Genomic DNA, 18,702 nt, shown 5'->3' with positions numbered 1-18,702 from the left:
GAGTTCAACAGCATCCAGTATCGATAAAATTCGCTTAGTTTGCCAGAGATCTGCCAGCGATGCGTGACGTCAGCGTGACTATAATGACAATTGGTTTGGCTGTACAACATGAGGCAGTTGAAGGAATGGGAAATACAGCGCGTGACGATCGTCAAGCAGTGGCGGTGCACTGTAGTGGTGTTTTTGATCACAACGTGGCCCGGAGGCAGCATCTTGATTACTTCATATGAGGGAGAATCATCGGGGAACTAGAAGGACGAAATGAGTGTATCCGAGGAGGTCGGTGTTGTTCACAGCACTGTTTCACGTGCATGGGGAGCGTCCCGCACCCCAGGCAATGCTGCCCGCGGAGAGTAGGCGTCGACCGCGGGCAAGTGCAGCAGCAGATGTCCGCAACAGGTAAGATGGGACCCACATCAAAAAAGCGGATGCAATTGCAACCACATTTAACAAGACTGCAAGGCACGCAATATCACGCTCCACAGTGGCGTAGTTATCGCAGGGGAGGGGGAATCTCTTTGCCCCACGACCAGCGCGCTGTGTTCCATTGATACCCACAAATTGGTGGCACCATTTGCAGTATTATTTATGTGATTGTTCACGAAAGTTATTTATTCAATAAACAGAAAATTGTTATGTTTAAAAAACATACTTGAATTTTCATGATAACATTCACATGGTTGACTAAATTAAATATTTGTTGTCTTGCACAAGTGGGAGGTTTAAAAATTTTAAAAGTAATATCCCTCAATTTTTTACGAACTGCATGTTAACTCCATGTTACTAATTCTATCATTACATTTTTATAAACTTCAAAAGATGTAGCTTTGTCTAAATTATTCACTACTGAAAAGCAGTAAATAATTACAAATAGTAATTCGAACCATTAACGCTTCTAGAACGTTTCAGAAAGTCATGTCTAATACATAGAAGAAATTTCACGCCGAAGCGTTCAGTCGGTTTACAATCGTTGTTAAGCCAGCATCTAGTATGTAAATTTTGTACTAAGCGCGCGTTGTTTGCCTCAGTCAGTAACTGCCAACATGTATGTCTAATATTGCGTCTTGTGTTGAATTGCGTGCTCTGCGAACCGTGGTTGTGAAGAAAAGCCGTACGTTAGAAAAGCTCTCCTTAGTATGAAAAGAGATTTCACTGTGAACATGTGTTATTCTAACAAGAGACAGATATGAAACAAAACCACTGCATAATGTCACTGAAAAAAAGCTTCTTTACTATGAAATAAAAAACCCAGTACCTCTATCTCGTCCATAGAGAAAAAAAGACAATGAGGCTCGAATTTGGAACTACCAGACATATGAGTACAAAATTTTAATCAAGTTACTTTTTATGAACTTTGATGTCGTCCTTTCCTATAATATTAAGCATATACTGAAGTGGTAGAGTCCAGTTCTAGAAGAGTACGTATTTCAAATTCATTATTGATAGGTGAGTCAAGAGCACATGACTGCGGGAGGATGAGGACTAGACCCATTTAAGCACCCTTTTTACTTCCTTTATTTACCTCGACATAATAGTATGGTGGATTGGTATCAACATATTCAAGACTGCAGTAAGCGTTCTCAGCCGATAAACTTTTTTAAAATAAAATGTAACAAGAAAATAAAAAACTAAACTTGACAAAATACTGAATTTTTAAGTTGGAGCCACTGGCGATTAGCCCATGAATATAACATACACAGCAATTAAAAGCATGAATTCTTAAGAAAAATAAAATATTTATTTATAAATGCCTCAATATAAAACAGAATCATTCCTAGGCACAGCTGGTGAAATTGTATCTCAACTGAACTTAAACTTCCGATTCAAATATCGCATTCCATAAAAAAAAATAATAATCACAAAGATAGAACCAGTCCTTTTCAGGCGGCTTTAGGCAAGATAGAACTATACAGCATTCAAACAAACTTATTTTAGAGAATATATAGGAACTATACGAACATAATAGGGAGAACTGTTTGTCATATGAATCTGCAAGTGCGGTTTGTGAATGCAGAAGAATTTGCGGATTTGTCTCAGTTCAAGAGTAACACTAGAGAAGACTATTTACGGCCAGTGAGATGAAAGCAGCGCAACTTATCAGGCTTCAAGTTGCTTTGCATTCGGTCAGTGTCTGTGACATGTAATACGCGCTGTCGCTATGGGCATGAGGCACATTAGTTTTCATAGCTGATGATTCATCGTTAGAACTGAGAGCATTTCGTGCTGTTATCTTTGAGTGCTTGTATGGCTATTCGTATTTCCTTGTGTGTTCTTTGTTGTACTGCATTTTTTAGTAAGTAAACTTTTCACAAATGTCAGTAAACCAAGTGGTACTACCTTTGGTGAATTTCAAAATTCCGCCGCCGACGGCGCTCAGTGCTCTCTCTCTTAGTGGCACTGCCTGGCGGCTGTTCCGGGCCATGAGAAGTGCAGTGGCCAGAGAGGTCTTTCCGCTCGTGACGAAGAATCGAGCTGAGCTAGCCAGCAGTATGGGCCTCATATAGCGGTTGTGGTGGTAGGTTTTCCCTGCTTGAATCGCTGAGGCATGACGTTACATTGTGACAGATTTCCATTGTACCGCAATGCACAGCACTGTGGATATGCATAGTATTCAGTATTCTTCTAAGAAGGTGAAGTGCTTAGAGTACTTTTCTCAGCTCTCCGACGGTGTGGTTATTCACTTGCGAACTGAGCAAGCATCTGATAGAGTCATTACATTTTACCAACAGTAGTTTAGACGTGTTTTCCTGTTGTATGGACTAGCAAGCTGTCGTCTGTGAGGTTTCGCAGTGGGTTTAGCGTTTGTGTGCGCTCCTACTCAATTTACTATCACATCTTCAGAAATTAGTTTTGGCTCGCTTTCGAGTGTTTCTCCAATGACGTGTGATTGGTGATTAGGGACATTTTCGTTTTCTTTTCGTATGCGAACCCTGTGAAGAATTAGTTGTTAATAGTTGTCAGTATGACGTTTTGCACCAGTGAGCGTCTGTGTTCCCGTTTGGTTTACGAACCACGTCCGGGAAAACAGGTTGTGGCTCACTGTGCGAGTGTCTCTACCGTGTCGTGTGGTTGCTAATTAGGACGTTTACGTCTTCCTTCTGTGCAAAAAGCGTGGATGATGAGAGACCAATACCTTATTTATTTTTATATTTGGTGATGAACTACACTTTCAAATATTGAAATTTATTCCTGAAATTCAACTTAACTCTATAGGTTTAGAGGTACTACCGAAAGCCATATACGAAAATTTGTGCCGAATCTGGACTTGAACCCAGATTTCCCGCTTATCACGAGCGTTCGCTTTAACACTTAGCCTATCCAAGCTCCTTGGGCCGATCCAGAGTTTCTAAGGCGCTGCAGTCATGGACTGTGTGGCTGGTCCCGGCTGAGGTTCGAGTACTCCCTCGGGCATGGGTGTGTGTGTTTGTCCTTAGGATAATTTAGGTTAAGTAGTGTGTAGGCTTCGGGACTGATGACCTTAGCAGTTAAGTCCCATAAGATTTCTGTGGTGTGCGTACTGTAAGACCTTCAGTACACACACCATCAGATTATTTGACTTGTCGCTCTAACGATGTAGGCGTGTGTCAGCAATGTGTCTCATGGCGTGTTTATCTTCTGCCGTTAGGTAAGACGATAGAAATGCCACTCGCACCCTTAGAGTAGCAGATTGATGGTAACCAACTTTAAACAGAACTTGATTAATTTTCACACACATTTATTAAAAATAATAACAAGCATAAAAATTACTTAACTTGGTTCTGGATGCTACTTACAATTGACAGTCTGAAGTTCCTTTGGTATTGGTACGTTAATCTTATTCTCACATATATCTCTGATACTTGCCAAAAGTGTCTATACATTTATCTTCATAGCTATGTACAGGAATATGGTAATCTTATTAGGCGCAGACTGAAACTTGACTATAGACTGGTACAGACAAATGTAGAACTCGTACAGACTGGTGCAGACAAATGCAGACTGGTAGAGACTGGTGCAGACAAATGCAGACTGACTAATCGGAGGTCTGTCCACTCACTATAATACCTCGTGCGTTCACATATCACTGCGCGAGTGTGATCCGTGAGGAGAAAAGGTTCTATGTTAGCAGCAATCTCATTGGCTGCGTTACATATTAATACGCATATCGGCGGAAGCAGAATTTGGTCCGTCTCTATGGCAGTGCCATCTCGTAGTGCGGAGACGGACAAGTGCTGCGCCTGCGCTGTTGTGCTTAGCGGGGCGCGCTCTAGTGGGAAAGTTGTGTACGTGCTGACTACGCGGAACTATGTGCACAACAATTTCACACACATTTGAACATTTTTTTTGATCCAGTGTTCCATATGTCTCACTCGCAAATCTCATGATACCAGTGCAGGTTTTTAGAATCAAGACAACGAGAAGTCATAGACATCGTGTCTGGTGTAATTCTTTTTAATTAGATTGCTGTCAGCTCAAGATGGATAACCTATAGTAACAGATGTTAACAGCTGCTGCGGAAGATGGCCACGCGAACAAGTGTATTATCGTTGTCATCTTCATCACAGGCCCATCTTCCCCTTATGTATTTGTATTTGAACTACAGTTTTAAATGTTGAAATGTATTCCTTAAATTCAACTTAACTGTAGTAGGTACGTATGTACTACCTACAGCGAGATATGAAGATTTGTGCTGGAAGGGGGCTCGAACCCGGATTTCCCACTGGGGTTGGTCGCTGTGTTAGGCGTTGGAAATCAGTGGTGTCTCTCCGTGAACAGTGAGCGAAAGGTCAACATCGCCAGCGAGGAAGGAGCTCAAGCGGGACAGCCTGTTTGGATTTCACCGGCCATCAAGAATTTTTGGGTCGGTGTCAATTTGAGTGAGCTGGTACGAGGAAGGATTCCGAATAACAAGAGCACATCCGTGTATGCTCTTGCCCTAAGTCCTGATTGTTGGTTACATGGTCAGACTGGGTCAGATTCAAAGGGTATTGTGTGGACATAGATACATTTCTGTTTTCTCTCATCCTGTCGCTAACTGTTGGTGGCATGACCTGTTGCACTGTAAACAAGTGAGACGCGTTTGTATCAGAGAGTTTTACAGGCGAGGAGCAGTTTGCAAGGAAGTGTTCTGGTTGTCGTGGATTAAATAAGCAGCTTATGCGTTGTGTACAAATGTTGGTTCAACAGTGGGCTTGAGTTTTGTGTTCATGTGTGCTGCCGGCTGGGGCGGCCAAGCGGTTCTAGGCGCTACAGTCTGGAAGCGCGCGACCGCTATGGTCGCAGGTTCGAATCCTGCCTCGGGCATGGATGTGTGTGATGTCCTTAGGTTAGTTAGTTTTAAGTAGTTCTAAGTTCTAGGGGACTGATGACCTCAGAAGTTAAGTCCCATAGTGCTCAGAGCCATTTTTTTCATGTGTGCTACTGGTGCTTAATCAGAGGGGACCAGAGTCTCTGAGTTGCTTATTGTCGCGTTGAATAGCCGAGCATAACGTCATCTGTGTCATACTCCTTGTTGCTCTCCCCTATGACAGTAGATGATTATCTGTGCATGCTATTTGTTAGATGGCAACAGGACACAGGGCTGCTGGAGAGGAATATCCGAACCAAACAGAGGATAACGTAAAGCAATATTCTTTATTTAACAAAAAAATAACAGCACTGCACGCTGGAAAAAAGCATTGGTATCCAGATTACAATAGCTGGCGCTTAGGTTAAAAATTAAAAAAAACCACAATGCACCAAAAAGGTGAGTTCAGAAGTCAGAATATATATACATACAAACAAACACACACACGCACACACACACACACACACACACACACACACACACACACACACACACACACACATGCCCGTGTGCGGTTGTTAGATCCGCCATCGGGCTCTTCCCCAGGTGCGGATAGGGGAAAGCCACCCAGATATAGGGGGTACAGGGGAAATGAAATACCCAGGGCGGACCAAATACTAACACAGGCCTGTTCGGGCATCCTGCAGCTAGTGGTCAGCGTCTGTCCATCTAGTTGGTGCGGCTGCTAAAAATACGTGTTGATCTTGACAGTCATGTCTTTAACAATTGTGACCTCAAACAGAGGTCTTTGCAAACATTTTATTGGCACACTCAACACCAGTACACTGGTTAAGGTGAGCAAACTTAAACAGCTTACTGATGTACTAGAAAAATTTCACATGAAAATCCTTACAGTACAAGAGACGGGTTTTACTGGCGAAAACCATTTCAGCACGGAGAACTACGGAATATACAAAGGAAAACCTGCTGTCAGGCGGGCAACACCGACAATGTTTGGCACAGGATTTCCCGTGCATAAATCTGTCTTAGGCAACATCATAAATTTCAGTTCAGTATCATATTGAATCTCCACAATAGCCTCCAAATCAGGAAACAAAAGACACACAATCATCAACACACATGCACCTACAAATGATCATAATAGGAAGAGACCACAAGAAGTGGAAGACTTTTGGGAAGACAAGGACGAAGTGAGAAACAAAATACCAGAAAGATACGCCAAAATTGTACTAGGAGATTTCAATACACAACTAGGCAAAGAGAAGAAGTACGAGCAAATCACAGGCCCACATATAGCACACAAACGCACAAACAAGCATGTTGAGCATTTCACAAAGCCCTGTCAAAATTTTAACTTAAAAGTTATGTCGACACAATTCCAGAAACCAAGACGAAAACTCACACCGTGGAAAACGACCAAAACATATGGGGAGAATTCCAAATAGACCATGTAGCCGTAACAAGTAAAAATACAAGTGAAATTCTAAATGTGAGAACTCGCAAAGGATTTTTCGAGCCTGACCATAATTTGCCACAAGTAAAAATTAAGCTAATTCCAAGGAACAGAAAGACAACACAGAACAAAATTTTAAGACCAGATCCAGAATACATAAACGTAAACAAAGACAAAATTGTTGAAGAAATTAATCAGAATATAACAGAGAACTGGACAGACCTGGCGAAGACGATTCAGAAGGCAATGGGTTGGGGTCAGCCTCTCAGGTAACGCAAACATAGATGGTGGAATGCAACTTGTGATCAGGCAGTTGAACGAAGAGTTAAGGTATGGAAAAAGTTTAGCAGCAACAGAACAACAGAAACATGACAGGATTTCCACAAAGTCCAAAAACAACCCCCGAAAGATATTACAACAGTGAAAAGGGCACACAACAAAACTAGACTAAATGGAATCGAGGAAGACTTCAAGAAAAATAATACGGGAGATTTCTACAGAAAATTCAGGGAAAATATAGTGGGTTATCAGCCTCCAAATATCTGCTTCAGAAGAAGAAATGGATCTCTAGAAACAAACACTAAAGAAGATTGCAGTATTCTTAAAGGATGCTTTGATAAACTCCTCATCTGTGAGAAGCCCAAAGAAAAACTACACGTCACGAAAACACTGCCAAACCCAGACTCGAAGCCACTACAATCGCAGAGTTAGAGGAGGCTATAAAACGACTAAAGAACAACAGAGCCTCAGGGGAAGATGGCATTATCGTCAAGATCTGGAAACTTACAGACCAAAATATTACAAAGATAATTCATAACATTTTCTTGGAAATATGGAGTACAGAGAAAATTCAACGGGAATGGAAATACGTACTGATTCACCCATTCCACAAAACGGGAGACAGGACAGACCCTAATAATTATAGAGAGATCTCAGCCATTTACAAAATTCTGTCCAAGGTGTTACTGAAAGCACTGGAACCACAAGTGGATACAAAGACAGGTGAACACCAGACAGAGTTCAGAAAGGGAACGTCCTGTATTGAAGAAATTTGGAACGTGCGAGCTCTCTCGCAGGTCAGACATGCGAACAATACTGTAGTTACATTTGTGGACATCAAGAAGGCTTATGACTATTGACAGGGAGACTCTCTTTGACACACTAGAAGAATATGGAATAAGACAGGAAAGCTAGGGCACTGATACAATAGACGCTAACAGACACCACATCCAAAATAAAATTTATGGGAGAAAAATCAGAGCCATCTGAGATACATACAGGGGTCAGACAAGGAAATGGTCTCTCACCAATTCTATTCAACGTTGTTCTGGACAAAATTATCAAGCAGTGGGAAGAAAAACTAAAAGGAATTCAGTTAGGAAGAACACGTGCAAACAAGGCAATCATAAAATGACTAGCATTTGCAGATGACTTGGCAGTACTCAGCAATAACAGAGAAGAAACGCAAGAAGCCCTGAAATCTTTATATGAAGTCTCTGCTAATACGGGGCTACAGATATCATACGAGAAAACACAATATATGGAAGAAAAGAACCTCAATACACAAGTCATGCACACAAAATACGGATTGATTAACGGAATGGAAAAATTCACGTATCTTGGAGATTACATACAAATAGGAGGATCGAACAAGGCATCCAATAGAGAACGAACAGAAAAACTTCAGAAAACGTACAAACTCACATGGACGCACTACAATAAAAGAAGCATCTCAAGACAAATCTCAGGCTCTACAACACATTTGTACTATCAAAAGCCCTCTATGCAACAGAAGCAACAGTCGGGACATCACGCATCACAGAGACAGAAACGATAAAACGTAAAGTCCCTAGAACATTTTTTGGAGCAGTACATAGAGATGGTATATGGATGAGGAAACCAATCAAGGAACTGTACGAACATACAGACAGACTCACAGAAAAAATCTGAAAACGACAATTAACATTCACTGGGCACATAGAAATAATGAACAACACCAGACTCACAAAGAGGATTTTTGATGTAGTCAACAGCTCAATCATGAAAACCACCTGGTTTCATGAAATAGAAGAAGACCTAAAAAATCAGGAATCAATAAAGAAATGAGACAGATGAAAGAGACAAATTCAGAAACAAAATTATGAACACGGAATCTGAAGTAAAATAAAGGAAGAGACCAGGGAAAATATGGACAGAACAAAAGAAACACGAACACAGTCAAAGAATGAAGAGGTTTCGGGAAGCGAAAAAGAAGAAGAAAACATGAAAAAGGGAAAAATTGAATAATAATGTAACATTCATGTTCAATCACTGTCTTAATTGCAAAAATATGTAATAATAATAATAATAATAATAATAATAATACATGTCTCAGTTCAAAAACAAGTTAATAATCATTACAAGAGCTTTTTAAACCGAACTGCGAAGTGTTGCAATTTAAATCCAATAATAATAATAATTTCTTAAACCATAAGTGGAGTGAGCATCAAAGATTCAACAAAACTCTCCGAAAAGGGAAACTTGAAGCAATCCAAAAAATTTATTTAATCAGAATTACTGTTGAAAAAATCTTTTAGCCAACGGGTTAATTTATCAAACCTGCTGCCGGATGGGACCAGTTTTATTAGAAGTCTTTACTCTTTGGAATAGTATGACTTAAAAACTATAATTTGAGGAGAAAGCGCTTTCTTAACAACGTAGAAATATATCAATTACGGTGCTCTTCCGCTATGCCACCCTTCAGAAACCATACTGCGCAGGACGGCAGCAACACCTGAGGCAGCGTCCGCCACGACACAGACAAACTAAGTTCCACCCTGCAACATATAAAAAAACAATAAATTCACGGCAAGTGTGACGGTATTTGTCGAGCTACCGACCGAAGAGCTACCAACCTTTATAAACCATTAGACAATAAACCTTACGATTAACCAACCAGTAAAAACAAGAAGGTCTTTTTAAAGAAATTTTTTTAAAAGTAAATCTCAGCACTGGCAGCTGTTGCGATTCATATGGCCAACATAATCTATCTGTAAACTGTCACACAGGAGAGTGAAAATTAATGAAACCACTGCTCCACCTTTCCTACGCAACGAAAACGGATCAGTAGTTAATTACATAAGTCAATTCACGGTGGTATTAGATGACAAAGAAACAGACTAGCCTAAGCAACATCAATTTGCTGTAAGGTGACGCAGACAGCTCTGGAAACCTACAGTGATTTTTATGTACTTCCGAATTATAAGCAGTTTAGGAATTACTGGTGGAACTCGTACTGGCTTTACAAGAACATCTTAAATAGTACGCGGCTTCTACAACGAGCGCCAAACCAGTTCGAAGGTACAACCGTTAACACTCGCCTCATCAACAGGCACGACTAACCGGTTTAAGCGTATGTAGCACTATAGGAGGGAAAGAATTCGCACATTGCTGAACCAGAGCAGTAAAACAGTGCAATCACAGCACAGTACGATTTCTAACGAGAAATGGGCCAACAACAACTTAATAGTCTGGGGCACAGTACTTATAGCAGCAAACAGCTCACCCCCAAAAACGGTGTAGTCTGCAGCAACAGCGAGAAGGCCGAAGACACTGCGCGATGGCACAGGACAGAACACGGCCGCAACCAGGCGTAAACCTCCCACTGACAGCAACGGATTCCTCTGTGGACACTGCCAACCCCAGTTTCGTTACGCCTCGCGCCGCGCAGTCCCATTCATCTGTGCTGTCCCTTTGCGTCGGGCCAAGCCAAGAGCGATCCCACACTGCTTCGGCGCTGGCTGCCATCCCCGAGCACAATAACCTCACCACCATCGGCACATGGCCATATTGCCCTCTTCCGGACGTACCCGTAACCCTCTCTCGAACTTCGCTGCAAACTCACCGACCTCATGATCGTCCTAGTCCACTCCATTAAAGCTTCTCGCAGTCAATCACGCCACAGCAAAGGAAAGCCTAATGGAAGAGCTGAAGGCAAAGAGCCAAAGGCAAAGAAAACGCGCTATGGCTCAACCTGTTTCCCTTAAACCGAAACTGGGGCTGTGTGACTAGGTTCCTTTCCTTGCATCCTACTTCTATGTGGCTCCGACGTGTCCTAGTTCTCCGCCCCATTTTAACACCCCTCAGCAGGAACAGAGAGGGCCTCTCAGTTACTGTGTAAGGCCCGACAATTACCTTGCCTTTGCTACCAAAAATTTTTCAGTAAACGCCATCCCCTACTATGAACGAAGCAACTGCCTTCCTCCGTTACATCGGGCATTCTCCCTATGATGTACTAGTCTGATGTTATATCTGGCTGCCTCTCACTTTCTCTTGATCTCCCCTGGATTCCCCCCCCCCCCCCCCACGCCCCCCACCACCCCTCACCACCCTCTGGCAGCAGGCAGCAGATCACGGAGCGGTCATAAATTGGCTAATGGAGAATTTAATGAGAAGGAGAACATAATTTGGCAAGAGTTGCCTTATGGCCTTCATGATGACCAGTAATGAAGGCAAAAGATAGCTATCTCACTTATAAGTCCCATCGTGTCTGGGATCTTCCATGGTAAGCAGTGGAGGCTGACTTCAAGTTACGGTTTATTTTTTCAGAAGAAGGTGGTTGCGGATAGCAAGGTGTCATAGTTATATGCACTATCCTGTGATCAAAATAGAACCTCTTGAAATCTTCGGACGTGAATACTGGCGCGTTTTCACTAATAGCGGCATTTGTGCCACTGCTAGGGATCAACAAGACAAACATAGTGAAGGCGTCGATCACGACCAAGAGAAAATGGTTTCCCCTTTGGGTGCGAGGCAAGCGCCCCCAGTAGTCAGTATAAAGCTTGTCCATTCGTTAAAACTCGTGAGTTGATTGCAGAACACCCCTCCTAGGACCTTTACCAGGTTTAGCCACCTTGTATTTTTCGTACTCGGCACCCAGCCTCCAATCATCGCTATCAGGACCTCTCCAGGTGAACGTCTCGCTCGCCTTAAGACGCGTCTTAAGGCACCCCAGTTGAGCTCCACAAAAAGACTGATGGAAATATCTAATCACACTCGGGATTATGCTCTGGGGTGAACATGGTGAACATAACTTGGATCCTTTATAGCCATCCCCCCCCCCACCCCCACCCCGGACTGGAAACACAAGAAACCCTTCTCCAGGGAATATCCCAGTGCAGTCCCTCCAGTTTCCAACTTGTCGTAAACGGAGCCCATTTCAGGGTCTTACTGCTGTTCCGCTTTAAGATTGGCAGAAAGGGATGGAATCTATGTTAGGATTCCCATGTTACATGAAAACTGCGCGTTAACCTCGAGATCTTCACCCACATTGTCCACTTGGAACATTCGGCTCAACGCATCGGCAATTTGGTTCTGCCTCCTTTAATACACTAAAGCGCCAAAGAAACTGCTATAGGTACTCTTACAGAGATACATTAACAGGCAGCATATGGCATTGCGGTTGGAAACGCCTGTACAAGACAAAACTTGTCTTGCGCAGTTGTTATATCGGTTACTGCTGCTACAATGGCAGGTTATCAAGATTTAAGTGAGTTTGAACGTGGTGTTATAATCAGCGCACGAGCGATGGGACACAGCATCTCTGAGGTAGCGATGAAGTTGGGATTTTCCCGTACGACCATTTGACGAGTGTACCATGAATATCAGGAATCCGGTAAAACATCAAATCTCCGACATCGCTGCGGCCGGAAAAAGATCCCGCAAGAATAGGGCCAACGATGACTGAAGAGAATCGTTAAACATGACAGAAGTGCAACGCTTCCGCAAACTGCTGCAGATTTCAATGCTGGGCTATCAACAAGTGTCAGCGTGTGAGCCACTCAACGAAATACCATCGACATGGGGTTTCGGAGCGGAAGGCGCACTCGTGTATCCTTAATGACTGCACGACACAAAGCTTTACGACACCCCTAGCCCCGTCAACATCGACATTGGTCTATTGATGACCGGAAACATGTTGCCTGGCCAGAAGAGACTCGTTTCAAATTGTAGCGAGAGCTTAGACGTATACTGATATGGAGACAACCCCACACCATTACAGAGCCTCCAATCATAGACGTCTTTCTGATTGGCTAGCAATGATGTCACACTCAGGACGGTGGGCATGACCAAGTCTATTTAATAACCGTTTCCTCCTTGTCCGATCAGCAGTTATTCCAGCGTCGAAGGTCGGCGCAACTTGCTCCACGGATTCTACGCACTGTTCTGGATATATTTATTTATTTATCTGGATATATTTATTTATTTATATTAGTTACAATTATAACGATCCCTCTATCTGGTAACATGTTTTTTTCAGAGTCTGAAGATGGTTCTTAAATAGAATCGAAACCGGTCACTCCAATAAAAATAAAAAGTTGCGATGAAAACTGTTTTTAATCTCTAAATTTTAGTAAGATGAAGTTTGGGCCAAGCATCATGGTACTTGCAGCGCTAAAGGAAAAACTATTAAAAGAAGCTCACAATCACGTATTACAGGTCACGGGGACGAAGAACAACGGATCACATGATAGCTGAACGAGATTGGTAGAGGGTATGAAAAACAGGATGTTGACCAGTATGCGAAGGATTGTGTGCAGTGTGCACAATATGGCGATTTCAGTCATCAATAAGTGCCGCTTTGAAGATTATCGGAGGCATCCATGTCATTTTAAATGGTGGGTCTACTTAACCAAAAACTGGTGGGTAGCCGCTACGTGTTAACTACCGTAAACCACTTCTCATGTTACTTCACGTTGATTTCCATTCCGAATCAACAACCGCGTACAGCACCATAAAAAATGGTGAATAACTGGCTACTGAAGTTTGGTGCCACAAGCGGAATAGTTATTGATCAGGACACTAACTTCATGTACAGAGTAACCAAGCAAATACATCCTCTGCTACGAATCCGGAAACTAAGAACTAGTACGACTTTACATTTTCAATAGGGTCTTTCCTTTTAAATGTTGTTTACCGTCTGTACTGTTGCGAACTATCACGGTACCTTCTGTTATCTTTTGTATGAATTGTGGCAGCCCTACACATTTCGGTGTTGTGTTTGTTTGTAAGTGATTATGTATTTGCAGGTGACAGGAGGAGGCACTGGAAAGGAAAAGCGGTATTTGGAGAGGGACCGAATCGGTAACAATGGTATCTGTTATAATGGTGGGCTACACACCTTACATTCCATTCAAGACTGAAAATCCCTCACGGACACAGAATTAAAACGTAAAGAAAATCAGTTATTAGAAAAAGAGCTCTAATACTGCATTAGCGCAAAGGAAGCTAACCAGTAGACAAAATTAACAGAAAGCATTCTAGCAGAGACAGTGAAACTAGGAAATAATACTCGTAATGTAGGGTTATCAAACTGCTGAAGAATGTTAAAAAGAATAATCACTAACTGAAAACTGAAGTAAAAAAATAATCCTCAACTAGGGAACACTACCGCAAAGAAATTGAAGGGAAAAAAACTACATTCCGAACTCAATAAACAGTGAAGGATGTGTTAATGTAGGCAAGACGAATGGACCAAACTGTCAGTGTGACGGAATGCTGGGGCACATGCCTGAATATAAAATGTGCAGTCCAGGTGGAAGCAGGCACAGAAAATCCACGTATCAGCAGCTCACCGTCACTGGCTTCTCAGTCCAGATTTTCAGCACACATCCCCATACTTGTGAAAGACGAATGTCTTGCATAAAAATGAAATTATCATGTTGAGTCGTGGCTGGCTCATGCTATGCGTTGGATTAAACCTTGGTTGCTATTCTGTGTTTAGTCTCCCGCTGTTATCGCTATTATGCTGTTATCCTCTCTTTCCGTGGGTGGCAGCAGCGGTGTGTATCGATATCCGCACTATAGTTTCCGACTAGGCTGTATGCAGGCAGTTGCTCGCTTGGCGTGTAGCAGTGAGGAAATCTCCGTGGCGTGCAGTTTGGCCGGATCCGTTGGCGGCCTCTACGCGGTGTCGGAGTGGGTGGTGCTGTTCCCATTGCTACGAGATTCGTGGCTCACCGATCTTGGACATGAAAGTTGAATTTTGACTCATTCTACCAGCAAGTCACGAGTGTTCACATTGTGTCGTTTGGAGTTCGCTGTCGGCTGTTGGGATATTCCCATGAGCAACAACATGTGTTTTCAAGTTGGCAAATTTTAGCCACACTCCGGTGGATTTTAACTGTACTTGGTTATCTGAATTGAAGTGCACCAGCGGAATCTTCTGCCTTGTGGCCGTTAACCGGTTATCTGCCCTGGCCATTGGCGTAAATTCAGGCATTGTACTTTCCTCATCGTGTTGTCACAGTCCATCACGGCGTGTTGTTTGACAGCTCAATGTATAATTGGTTGTGGTTGCCAATACCTTCCATTGAACTCCGTGTTGGGTGCTGGTCGGGTGAAGCGGAGGTTAGCTTGTTGGTGGGTCCGTTGACTGTCTGCCGGTTGGGTTGTCGTCAGATCGACAATGGTAGGGCCAACTGCCTGTCTCACCTAAGCGAGCTTTAGCGTTTGAGTTCCAGGCCGACCCTTGAACTCCTGAGCCCCCTTTAGTGTACTGCCTTTTCTTGTTTGTTCTTGTCGTTTGTACTTGTATGATTTTTAGCCGATTTTTAGATTAAGGCTGTTTTGCCCTTAAGGCGTCAGATGGTTTGAGTCTTCAGCCTAATTTAAGAACTGTTTTACGTAAAGCCTTTGGCATTTTAAAAATTAATATTATTGAATCTTAAGTGTTGGGCCTTCAGCTGATTTTGAATTTAAGTTGGATTTGCTCTTAAAGTGTCAGATTCTTTGGGTCTTCAGCCGATTTTGAATTAAAGTTGTTCTGGTCTTAAGCTGTTAGATGGTTTGGGCGTTCAGCCTAATTTAAGAACTGTTTTACGTTAAGCCTCCGGCGTTTTTAAAATGAATGTTATTGAGTCTTAAGTGTTGGGCCTTCAGCCGATTTTGAATATAAGTTGTTTGCTCTTAAAGTGTCAGATTCTTTGGGCCTTCAGCCTAATTAAGGAACTGTTCTAAGATAAGGCTTTGCCTTTTAAATTTCCGATTTGGTTGAGCTTTAAGTCATTGGCTTTCAGCTGTTTTTAAATTAAAGTGGTCTTGCCCTTAAGGCATGAGATTGTACGGCGCGTACAGCCGCTAATTAAGGTCCAAAAATAAAGCTGTGTGTTTTTTAAAATTTTTCTTGTCTCTTGTAATGTTTGATCAAAAAAAAGTTGTACGTTCGAGTGTAGCTGACAGCCGCTTATTTTGGCCCCTTTCCACAACTTAAACTACCTGTCCTGTCCTGCGGGTTTAGCAAGGCGTCTCACATGTAGCTGCTCGCCTGAAAACGCTCCGTCCAGAATCTGCGCTACTTCTCTGAGGATATCTTCACAGCAGTGTGGTGCAGCGAGTGGAATCATCATATCATTGGCTCGTACTTCTCTGACGTATACAACGAAAACTGTCTCACAGCATCGAAACTGGACAGTATCGGAATATATCCCACATGGTTCATGTACTATTGTTCAGCATCACACGAGGCCCTTCCTGCACAAGCATAGGTGAAGCACTGTATTAGTCGAACAGGAGCGTCAAACGGGGCGCGTGTTCTTCTGACTTCATATGGACTATGGTTTCTGAGCGTATGTTATACGTATATGCGATGGCGCTCACGCTCGCCTAAGAATCCAGGAAGAACGACGCAAGTTATCTCGAACACTCAATGAAACAGTATCATAACAAACCGGAGACAGAGATGACTTCAGTAACAAGGACACGTTCAGTGAATGATTATAGAGGAACTATCGCGAGAGGTCGTACTTGGACAGGCTGTGCACTCGGAGTGACTCATCGAAGGAACCATAGTTAGTTTTGAGAACTTCTGTGAGGTTCTATACACGCACTAAAATCTGCTACATTAATGTGAAAAGCGCCCCACCGTGTCCACTGGGACCCGATGGGCGACGAAACTTGCTCAGACAAAGTAAAGCAAAAACAACTTCACAACACTGCTGAAATATATGAAAAAGAATGAAGCAACGAAAGGAACGAAGGATGTGACAAAAAACCAGGCTATGAAACATCAGTAGTCCAACAGGAAACGGACTGGTTTTGAAGTTGAGGAGATACTATAACACGTCCTTTCACTTTTTCCCTTCTTCTTGTATATGTCAATTCTTAGATGATTTACCAATAGGTTATGTTATGAATCTGTAGCTCATTTGGCCGTTTAAAGATTACGTAGAACCATTAGTATGCCTTAGTCTTAATCTTCGTAAAACCCTTAGGTCGGATGTATTATAAATAGTAAGGAAAACTACTACTGAAAGTGTTTGATAATGGAAGCAAAAAGCGTTCCAGCAAACATGGGTCTGCCAACGAGCGGATTGCAAGATAATTGCGAGTTCTGCGGTTGTGAACCGCCCCTGACTTCAGTGTGAAATATTGTTCTACTCAGAACAAAGGATTCGAAATGTGAATTTTCGATTAGTTCCCCTTAAAATGGGCTCATATTTCAACCATGGCATGCGTTAAGAAGAAATACAGTACTACCTTACTACGTTACGTGTTACTGTTATGATTCTCGTCGTCAGCTGTTATGATGGCAGGTGGCCAATGCTAAATAGAAACATATATTGCAGGTTTGGCAGTGAAGTCGAAAGGAGCTGGCTGCATAGTCTATCTGCAACGACTGAAATAATTGGTAGTCACTGGTAAAAAATAATATATATTGTACTTAACTTGTGTTCCAGGCTTCTTCATATTCTGCATACATATAATTACAAACAGATTTCTAGAGAGGCATTACCTCTGCCATACTTGACTAAGCGCCTTGCTAGAGATTGCTTTCTATCAGCTGAAGGCTATGCTATATTCCTAGTTGACGTCCCGAGCAAGAGTGGACGAGACCTCGTTAGAACGCCGGCCGCGGTGGCCGAGCGGTTCTAGGCGCTTCAGTCCGGAACCGTGCGACTGCTACGCTCGCAGGTTCGAACACTGCCTTGGGCTTGGATGTGTATGATGTCCTTAGGTTAGTAAGGTTTAAGTAGTTCTAAGTTCTAGGGGACTGATGACCTCAGATGTTAAGTCCCATAGTGCTCAGAGCCATTTGAACCATTTGAACCTCGCTACATACTTGTCACAAGCCGCGGAGCGGCGCTAGTAGCGACTCGCGGCTCCAGTGATATCTATTACGGACCTCGGTCGATATCTGCAATGAGGTATCGAGCGTTGATACCACAGTTACAATTTACTATACTCTGTTAGATGTTAGGGGAGGTGTTCCACGTATCGTCCTCGCATTTTGATGTAATACTGTACTCTCTGGAGTGAGTTACGAATTCCTTCAGACACCCTCGGCACATCTCGTAAACAGGAGTGTTGTACAGTTCCGATTTGAGATGGACCCAAATAGAAAAATCTAGGGGACTGATGTCAGGTGATCTCAGAGGACAAGGTGCAGGCGCTGCTCGGCCTATCCGCCCTAGACTAGAACAGGGAGGATTCTATAGCACTCTTTTTTGGTGCGCCGGAAGCTAATTTTGCGTCTGAAGATTATCTCCATTTATTTGCTAGGAACTCTTCAATTCAGTTTACTAAGGTGTTCAATAAGTAATGCAACACACTTTTTTCTGAAAGCAGGTTGATTTTATGCAGGTTTCCAATACACTACATTATTCACCACTCTTTCAATTCAAAACCCTATTTTTCAACATAATCCCCGTTCAATGCGACGGCCTTACGCGATGTTACTTGGACGGTTGAATGACCGCGTGGTACTATTCTACTGACCGACATGAAAGCCAACGTCTTGCTGCATCAATAATGTTCCCATCATCCACGCACTGCTTCCCGTCGAGTGCATCCTTCATTGCGCCAAACAGATAGAAGTCTTCTGTTAGGCGACGAGGAAACTAGTGGGCATACACACCTCTGAATACCCAATAGGTGGATGAGTGTCACCACTATCAACAGAGATGCCCTGTTGAGCAGCGGATGT

The sequence above is a fragment of the Schistocerca serialis genome, chromosome 1, assembly GCF_023864345.2.
Source record: "Schistocerca serialis cubense isolate TAMUIC-IGC-003099 chromosome 1, iqSchSeri2.2, whole genome shotgun sequence".
Taxonomy (NCBI): Eukaryota; Metazoa; Arthropoda; class Insecta; order Orthoptera; family Acrididae; genus Schistocerca; species Schistocerca serialis.
Note: the sequence above shows the minus strand (reverse complement) of the source record.